The sequence below is a fragment of the Eurypyga helias genome, unplaced genomic scaffold, assembly GCF_000690775.1.
Source record: "Eurypyga helias isolate BGI_N326 unplaced genomic scaffold, ASM69077v1 scaffold3538, whole genome shotgun sequence".
NCBI classification, from domain to species: domain Eukaryota; kingdom Metazoa; phylum Chordata; class Aves; order Eurypygiformes; family Eurypygidae; genus Eurypyga; species Eurypyga helias.
In genome coordinates, this window is record NW_010267395.1 from 1 (window position 1) to 9,077 (window position 9,077).

Below are 9,077 nucleotides of genomic sequence, written 5' to 3' on the forward strand. Positions count from 1 at the left end.
AGGTAAGCGGAGCGGGTTCCCTGCCGAGATCCCTCCGTCCATCCCTCGGGGGATGCGGAGTAGCAGAGGGACCTCTCCTTGGCTGGCAAGGAAAGCGGTGGTTTACTGATTTGTGTTTACAGGTTTTAATGCTCTTAGGTATGCTTTGCGAAGGAGATTTCTGTCCCCGAGAGATTTATTGTGCGAGATTCAGCAGCAGGATGTGTGTGATTCTACCAATCTCCCGTTGCAGACAGCACGTGTGGAAAGGAAATAATGAATCAGGAGGGGAGGGGGGAAGGGTAGATGTATAATTTCCTCGGCGGTTATTTCTTACTGTTTCTTTGTAACGTGGGACCCTAAATGGTTAAAAAAAAAAAAAAGAAAAAAAACCCCAAACGCGAAGGGTATGGTCTCCTGGCAGGCATCATGCCTTTTTATGCCTGTGAGTTTATTATAGGTCTTATGCCTGCCGCTGTAGTAAAACAGACTGCGGGTAGACCCATGTATTTAGTAATGTGTATATAGTGATTTGTATTTAGAGGTTTTAATTAATTTCAGAAATAACTTTAATAATTGAAGGGCAGTTGTCGGTGAACGCTAACCTGAGAGACGCATCTGGGGGAACTCTCCTTTGATAAATGTCATGTCTGTGTTCTTCTGCTTAGTGGGGCTGATCTGGGGATTAAAAAAGAAGTCTTCCTTGTCAAGACAAAGGGCATGGAGATAGCACGGGTGCTTTTTGATTAGATTGAGGGAACATCACGGCAACTGCATACCCTCTGCAACAGCTGCGCTCAGAATAGTTCTTGGGTTTTGAAGGTCTGTGCTGGGCTGACTGCACTTCCCAGCCTGATGTCAAAGTTAACAGCTGAGGAAAAGTAAGACTGAGTTATTTGCTCTCCTCAAGTAACTGTAACAGATGGAATATGGGCACAACAGGTATGTGACTGGCAGGTGTCTTCCCAACTCCTCTCTGCCACTGATGATGTGTTACTCTCATCCCATCCTAAGTCTCATCAACACTGCTCTCTCCTGGGTGGGTCTAGCAGTGGTGCAAGTGCTGCTGCTGATGGCAGGGCTAGAACGGGTGAGTGCTCTGGAGGAGCCTCAGGAGGCTCTGATTAGTCCCATTTGCACTTCCTGCATCTGGAGGGTGGCAGAGCTGCCATGGCAGAAAACTGATCTGAAACTGCTCAGGGAAAATAGTCAAGCAGCTGCCCCCAGCCAGAATGCTTAGGGGCACAATGCACGCGTGCCAAGGAGTGAGACAGACTGTTGTGTTTTATACCACTTTTGATGTACCTAGGAAAGAGGGCATGACCCCGGTCTCCGGGGTGTTATCCAGCTCATGACAGTAATGCTCTGGCATGCCCATGCAAAAAACGAGTAGCAGGCAAGCCATAGACCTACCTGCCTGTTCGCTGAAAGCAGCGCTGATGTCACATTGGGTTTCTCACCTGCACAACACCTAGCTTTGCTTTGTATTGCTACTGTTGAGAAGACACCAGGCAAGTGGTGTAGCTCAGGTGTTTGCCTGAACCCTTTACCCTCATTTGCCTCATCTCTTCAGACCGTAAACCCTTCAGGGTTATGGCTTTCACTCTGTATTTGTAGAGTGTGTATCAGAGGTGCAAAAAAATTGCCATTTAATTATCATGATACTTATGCAAAACCCAATACATTCATATAGGTACCAGGAAGCAACATCATTATTGCAGCTCCTTATCCCTTCATCATTTCCTGCTTTTAGTCACCACATTCCTTCTCTCCTTGAACCATTTCCAGCCCAACCGCAACCCTCTCTTTCTTGCCTGTTTAAAGCAATGTTATGTGTAAGAAATGAATTATGCCTCTGGTTTCTGCAGTCCTGCCTTGTCCACCTACCGTACTGATTGTTACTGACAGGCCTAGCACTCCTAGCATGATGTGATCCAGTGGATGTTCTGATTTTTCCCAGGGAATCTGGGTATTGAAATCTGCTGCAAAGTCATAGGTAAAAAAGAAGATTGCAGAATCATTAGGTAGCTTTAACACAGTTGCTGTCTTTTTGAACCAGTCCACAGGCCGTATCCTTGGTTTAATTTGGTAGATGAAAATAATTCAAGTGGAATTCGCTAGTAAATTTATCCCTAGGAGGGCAGTGGTAGGAAAAGAGCTAAATCAGCTCATGAATTGTGTAAGCACTCAGTTACTTTAAATTTGTTCAGCCATTTTAAAACAATTTATTACGCTTAAGAATCAGAACAGGCATGATTTTCATTATTTCCTTATGTTCCTTATTCATTGTTGTAAATGAATAATCATAGCTGAATGTATAGCAAACTGCAGATTATAAGTAGGTTTGAAGGCAGGACCTTCAGTGTTAGAATGAAGGAGCTAAGGGGTAAATTATGTTTGGAAAATTTGCCCAATTAGCCTCTTAGGCCATGCATGTGAGGGCTGGCATCCTCATGCCACTACAGTGACATATTATGTACTCCACAGCGCTAGATAAACTCAACAGAGACTTATATGAGCTCAAGCCACTCTGTACGGATTGTGGCTTTCGGTAATAAATTGTGGCTATCCAACTGCCGCGACAGCTGTAATGTAGAGTATAAATGCACAACCTTCATCTTGAATGTGTGAATTTTGGTGATACTCAGGCATAAATCAAAGTAGTACGTGACCCTAAATAGTCACTTAACATGCTTGCAACTGGATGCCTGCAATTCTTACATGGGATGAGGTGAATGGGTGGTCCCGTTTACCTTGGAAAGAGTTCCATTACTTTACAACTTTATAAATTAGAGAGACAGGTAATATTACCTCATAAAATAGAGCACCTGTTGTGGGCAATTTGGCAAATATTACCATATGCTATTGCAGATGAAAATCCAGTGTTATGCTTATGGAAAAGCCTAATGTCGCACTTTGGTGTGTAGATCAAATGATCCAAAAGAGTTAATGTGGACTAAATAAATTAAACTCTCTTTAAAGGGATCAAAAAATTTTACCCATTTGGTTTTTGTGCATCTTGGCCCATAGTTTATTACTGTTTTTACAAAATAATGTCATAATACCCTTCCAACAGTTACTCATTTACTTTCTTCCCTTAAGGTCTGCAGCTTGTTCCAAGTTTTATTTTAGAGTATACCTGATGCATTAATGAAGTACAGCATATGACTTCTCAGTAGGTACACAGCTATTGCTAATTCAGTTTGCCCATTAGAGCATTTCACACAGTATTTGATACAAATACTCTCAGTAAGCACAGAGAACATACTGTTTTTCCTGGTATATGAGTAGGGTTTCATTCCACAGGGTTCTGACTGTATTCGTTTCCACTAGCATTCAGAGAGATCAGTGTCACACAAGTCATGTCCACTCACTGGATTTTATTTAGACTGTTGTCTTAGGGTTCAGCACTTCTGTAGTAAATGCTTAAATTTGAATTACTCTTACTGAGAATTGACTTTTTTAAAACTATGACACTGGGATGCTGAGGGATCAGTCTGGAGAAGAGGAGGCTTTGGGGTGATGTAATAGCAGCCTTCCAAAATCTGGACAAAAATCAAGGAGATAGGGCCAGGCTCAACAATGATGTATGGTAGGAGGACAAGAGATGATGGCATAAAATGAAGTGAGAAAGATTCAGATGAGATGTAAGGAAAAAAATCTCCTCACAGGACAGCCAGGCAGTGGAACGGGCTGTCAGGAGAGGGTGTGCAGTCTCCATCCTTGGGAGCTCTCAAGACCCAACTGGATAAAGACTTGAAAAACCTGTTCTAAGCTCAGAGCTGGCTCTGCTTTGGGCAGGAGGTTGGACTAGAAACCTCCTGAAGCCCTTTCCAGCCTGGATTTTCCTGTGGTCTTGGAAAAAACTTAAGAACTAAGATTTTTTAATTTTTTTTTTTTTTGTTGTTGTTAATCCAGTCCTAGTCTTTGACAGAGTAGTGTGGATCCATAGATGTTTGTCCAGAGCTCTGCTTGCTAGGCTTTTAACAGTGCAAAGAACTCTCTGCAAAGATGGTCCTTAAAGTCACCAGTGTAGGCAGATTTCTTTGCAGAAGGTAATTTCTTTAACATGTCAGTACAGTAGTAGCATTTTTTTCTTCTCCATGACCTTGAGAAGCCCCAAGTGTTTCACAAAAGAGGTCAAACAGTAATGTCGGTGCAAGTCTCTTCACAGGAATCATCCTTTATTTTGGACCCTTTGGAGTTTCTTTGTTGGGGATTTTGGGGTTTGTTGGTTTGTTTTTCCCTGGGAGCCTTGTAACTTCACTTACCTCATTGGGATCCATGGTAAGGTCTATCAATACCCCTTTGGTGTGCCTACTGCTGAGCTAGGAAAGAGGGCTGTACCTTCTTCCTGCACTCTCAAAACCTTCTCTCCAAGTACTGTACTTTCTTTCCCCATCCACATCGGAAAGCCAAGCAGGTACTTTTTCTCATTATCAGAATACATCCTGGTTCCACTAGACTTTTTTTTTTTTTTTCTCCTTACAAGGTGTTTTAAGGATAACTCTTTAAACAAGGATCATTGTACCATTAGACACTGGCCGTGAGAAGAGAAGAGGTATGTCAAAACTCCTAGGGAAGTTACTGATGTCAAAGGAAAACTAAGGTCAGGGATTCAAACAGCTTTTCCTTAAGGTTGGGTTTTTGTAGTACTGCTGGCTTTTTAAAAAAATAACAGCTTCATGTTGGTTCTGAAATGAATTCTCAAGGTCTTTTTGTTTCTTTTCAGTGTAACCGACTGCAAGTAAAGTTCAATGCGTTGTTAGAATTCTTACAACTTTTGAAAAAGTTCTGCCTAGCAGTTTTCACTTCTGTAATACTTGATGCTAAATTTTATAAATTGAGTCATTTTTCCTTGACATGTGGAAAATTAAAACACTGGCAATGCTATATGAAATACTGAAAAAAAGGAGACCTATTTTGGTTTTCTGGAAGGCAAGCTTTGTATTACTGTATCTTAAATATAATATATAATATGCCATAAAAATTGCATATTCTGCTCTTACAACACAATTATTAATACACATGATTTTATACAACTGCATACCATCATGCAATTCATTAAAAATCACACAAAGTCCACTTAAAATCAGCAGTACTAGTATAATTTCTGTTGATGCATGGAATGTCTCGCCCTCCAGTAAAATAAAAGGAATTCTTATTCAAAACAATACGGGGAAGAAAACTTTATAGCGAATTTTAATACTTGCAGTATCCTCAACATATTCAGCAGGCTAGTTGTTAAGTAAGTTTCTTACCAGATGCATGTTGCGCGTTTTATTTCCCTGATTTTTAAAGTTTGAGGTAACAGGTGAAGAGGTTAAGTGTTTGTTCCTGGATGAATAAAAGCGTAAGTTGTGTTTTAACAGGATTTATAGTTTTAAAACTTTCAGAAGTAGCCTAATAATTTTTGAGAACAGATCATCAAGATTTATTGAGATCATAAAATTACCAAGGTCACAGTCAGTGCCAGTGTTAAGAGTCAGAAGTGTAAGTCCTGAATCCTGCCCTATACTGTGGCAGTGCCTACTTACAAACTCAAGAAAACCCCCTTCCTCATTGCCAGAAAGTATTGCCTGAAGTACAGGGGGTGAAAGCTATATGACATGAACAGTTGTGTGGTAGTATAAAAGTGTAGTGTGAGCCAAGTTTGTTCCTTGCCCTACAGTAGCTGTAGCATTGGGTGTTACAGCATGCAGTGGCTACACAACCACGATTATTGCCACAGCTGCATCACGCACGCAGAAAAAAGCAGTCATACTGTATTCACGCGCTCGTATATTTGAGGTGTTTATCCATTATGAGCACACAAATTGGTTTTTAAGCAAGCGTGGTGGTTAGATATGCTGTAACCTACCTAAACGGGCATGGAAACTAAATTGCAGACTTGCCCTTAAACTGGATTAACTGTCTTCATAAACAGAAGTGCAGTTTGGGAGACAAGTGAAACAAAGTTTCCCTTGCTGGGAAGTGTTTTATTTCTGTAACCATAAAGGAAGTCCATTGGGTTGTTTGACTGTATTTGGTTTGGTTAGATTTTTTTTTTTTTTCTCCCTTCTTTCGCCATCCTCCAACACATCTGTGCTTTTTTCTAAATCTGATCCTGTGCTGTGGCCCAGTCCGTGGCCCAGGCTTCATCCTCAGTGTCACACAGTGCTTTATAGAACAGACAGACAAATTCTGTAGCCTGTGCTTCTTTTCACATTGACAAGTGCCTCTACCATTAGAATAGCTTCATTTTTGATATTATCCTTTGCCTTTCAATACCTTTCCAGAGATGATTTTTGGCATTTACAGGTTGAGTCTTTCCTTGGCACCTGGAGATACTTCAGTAGCATCAGCATTCCTCTCTGGTTCTCCAATAAGCTGAAAATGCTGCATTTACAGGTGTTTCCTTTTGGATCTTCTTTTAGGTGGTTTTGCTGTAGCCAGCAATGTTTTCATCATATCAATTGGGCAAAATATTTATTGTGACATACATATAAAACAATGTTCTGTCCTGCCACTTCCAGCTGAACTGGATTTCAACAGTGGACAAATCAGATCCAATTCTGAACTGTTTTAAGATGCTTACGATTAGCTTCATAAATTCAGAAATGACAGGGACATTCTAGTCAAAAGCATTGCTATTTGTGTGGATCGGAGATGGGCAAAACCCTTGGTTCATGGGGATGTTCTAAGTCAGTCATTTGTCAGTTTGGATTTATTGAGCTGAGCAGGGCTGGTTGCTCATGGATAGAGATGTTGAACTGTAAGAGGACAAGCCTCCATTACTTGTCACAGGCCTGCTTATTATCGTCATTACTAGCACCATTTCTTAGTGCTTCAAAATTATAATTTTTCTAATAGACACTGTATCACTCTTGATTTGTGATGACCTTTTTCCATGCTATGTTGTTGGCAAAGGGCCTCTGTTTGCTTTGCACGCTTAATGCTGACACCTCTACAAATACCTCATCGGTGACCGTACTTTTTCAAGGCCACTTTTAATGTGCTGAGTGCTATTTTGCTCTCAAGTTCCCTGGGCAGAATCCAGTTTGCTCTGGGCACTGTCAACAGATGACAAGGGATTTCAGATGAAGGCCTTGCTTACGGGGTATTTAGAATGGACACACAGGGTAACTTTAATGCAACCCCCAAATTTTGGAGTATTATAACGCATGATTTTCCCCTGTCTTAGGGTTGTTACACAGTTGAATATATACTAAGTAGGTGGAGTATCTAGTGTTGTCACTAGTTTAAAGTATTTTATGTCTTTTGAGCAGACATCAAGAAAAGCAGCTTCTTGTGTCTGTTATCTTGCCGGTTTTCCACATTCAAGGAAATGAAATACGGGACACTACAGTGACGCTGTAGTTGCACTCTGATTTTCTTGGCTTCTTCATAAACTTCCATGGGATTATTTACATTTGCTTGGTGTGGTGGATTATGTTTACTACCTTTTGGTGCACCCACTGAAACTCATAAATACTGTAAAGCAAGAGAAGTTCCCAGCACGTTCTGAGCTGGAATCTGTCAGGCAAATACATTCTCTCTTTGTAGTTTGTAGTTAATTTGAGCAAGGACATGAACGTCGTCGTAGATGCTGTCTTCAAACAGGTTCCATGGATTTTCCTTGTGGGTTAGCTCTGTTCCTAGTGCCCTTTACATGAAGAAGAATGGTTCAACTTCCTTTCTACTTTGTTGAATTGTGACCAGTTAAATCAAATTGAGGGAGTGTTTGAACATACAGCAAAAGACATGTCACAAGGGCATAAGCCAGGCTTTGGTAAAAGCCAGGGAAAGGTCTCCCATTACTTCAAACCAGTTATGCCAGGCTTAAAAGCCACTGGAGCTAGTATAGGCAGACTTTCTGCAGCTGCCACCTGTGTGCTGTTGTGTAAGAAGCTTGCACAGGGCACAGCTGAGTAGAGTGCGCAGCCAAAACCACATCAATCATTTACACTTGTTCTTTTTCCTTGAGAAGAACTGTAATGGATATGATGGGTATGTCTCTACAAGGAAGAGGAGCTATAGCTCTAGTTCCTGGGGAGCTCTGCACACCCTATTCTGGCACCTGTTCACCTCCCAGTAAATCCTTTGATGCGACAGAAACCAGTATGCTGATGGGACAATCGGTGCCTAAATTTCCTGTCTGTAGAAGAGACAGGTATTTGTATTTCTACCTTCCCTCGCTTCGATATTGTCTCTAGAACCAGTATTAATTTTTAAGGCTTCCAGGTATTACAGTGAGAAGATTCTGTTAAAGATTATAAATAATGAAAGTCTCATTTTACTGTTTGTTCCAGATAAAGAACTAACTGCAGGCGTCACACAGACCAGCCCACCATTAGAATTCAAGAGAAAGCAGAGTATTTGCAACACCTCTAGACAAAGCTTGCTGTCTTTCTGTTTCTGTTTTTGCTGGTGGGTTTTTCTTTTTCCTGCCCTGGCTTGCATCACTCATTTAAAGAGAACTGCAAGATCCCTCAATCCACTGTAAGCCTTGAAAGCTCAAGTCGGGGTCCTGCAGCGCTGTGGCCAGATGTCGAGGTGTATGCAGTTCTGCCTGCAAGCACAAAGCAGGGACTGTGCTCAGCCAGCTGAAAAGACCAACGCTGTGGAGAATCACGTTTATAAGGAGCACTCCTCTGACTAGTCAGGCGGAGTGTACCTGCAGTATTGAGCCCGTTCAGATCCCCGGGTTAGATAGCTGCTGCCATGCTCTATCAGCTGCATCTGTTGGACACTTAACAGCTAAACAAACCTCTTGGAAAGTAGGGAACAGGAAATAGCTGCACTAACAGCCTAACACAATACAGAAAGTCATGCTTCTTAGGCTTTTGCACCAGTGGCATTTGATACTCAGTGATGAATTAAATAGGCCATGCAAAGTTATCAGGGCTAGATGTGATATCAAGCCAGCGTATGTCTGCCCTTTACAGACCAGCAACCACATGCACAGTTGCATAATGTTTTTGTAGTTGGTGTTATTTGAGAGCCAGCTGTGTAAGTTACTGGTTTATTAGCTCTAGTGGGACTGTATGCAGGACTTGTGGTGAAAAAGTAAGGCCTTTCTCCTCCAAAAGCTTGGCCTATCCCCCCCTCTCCATCCC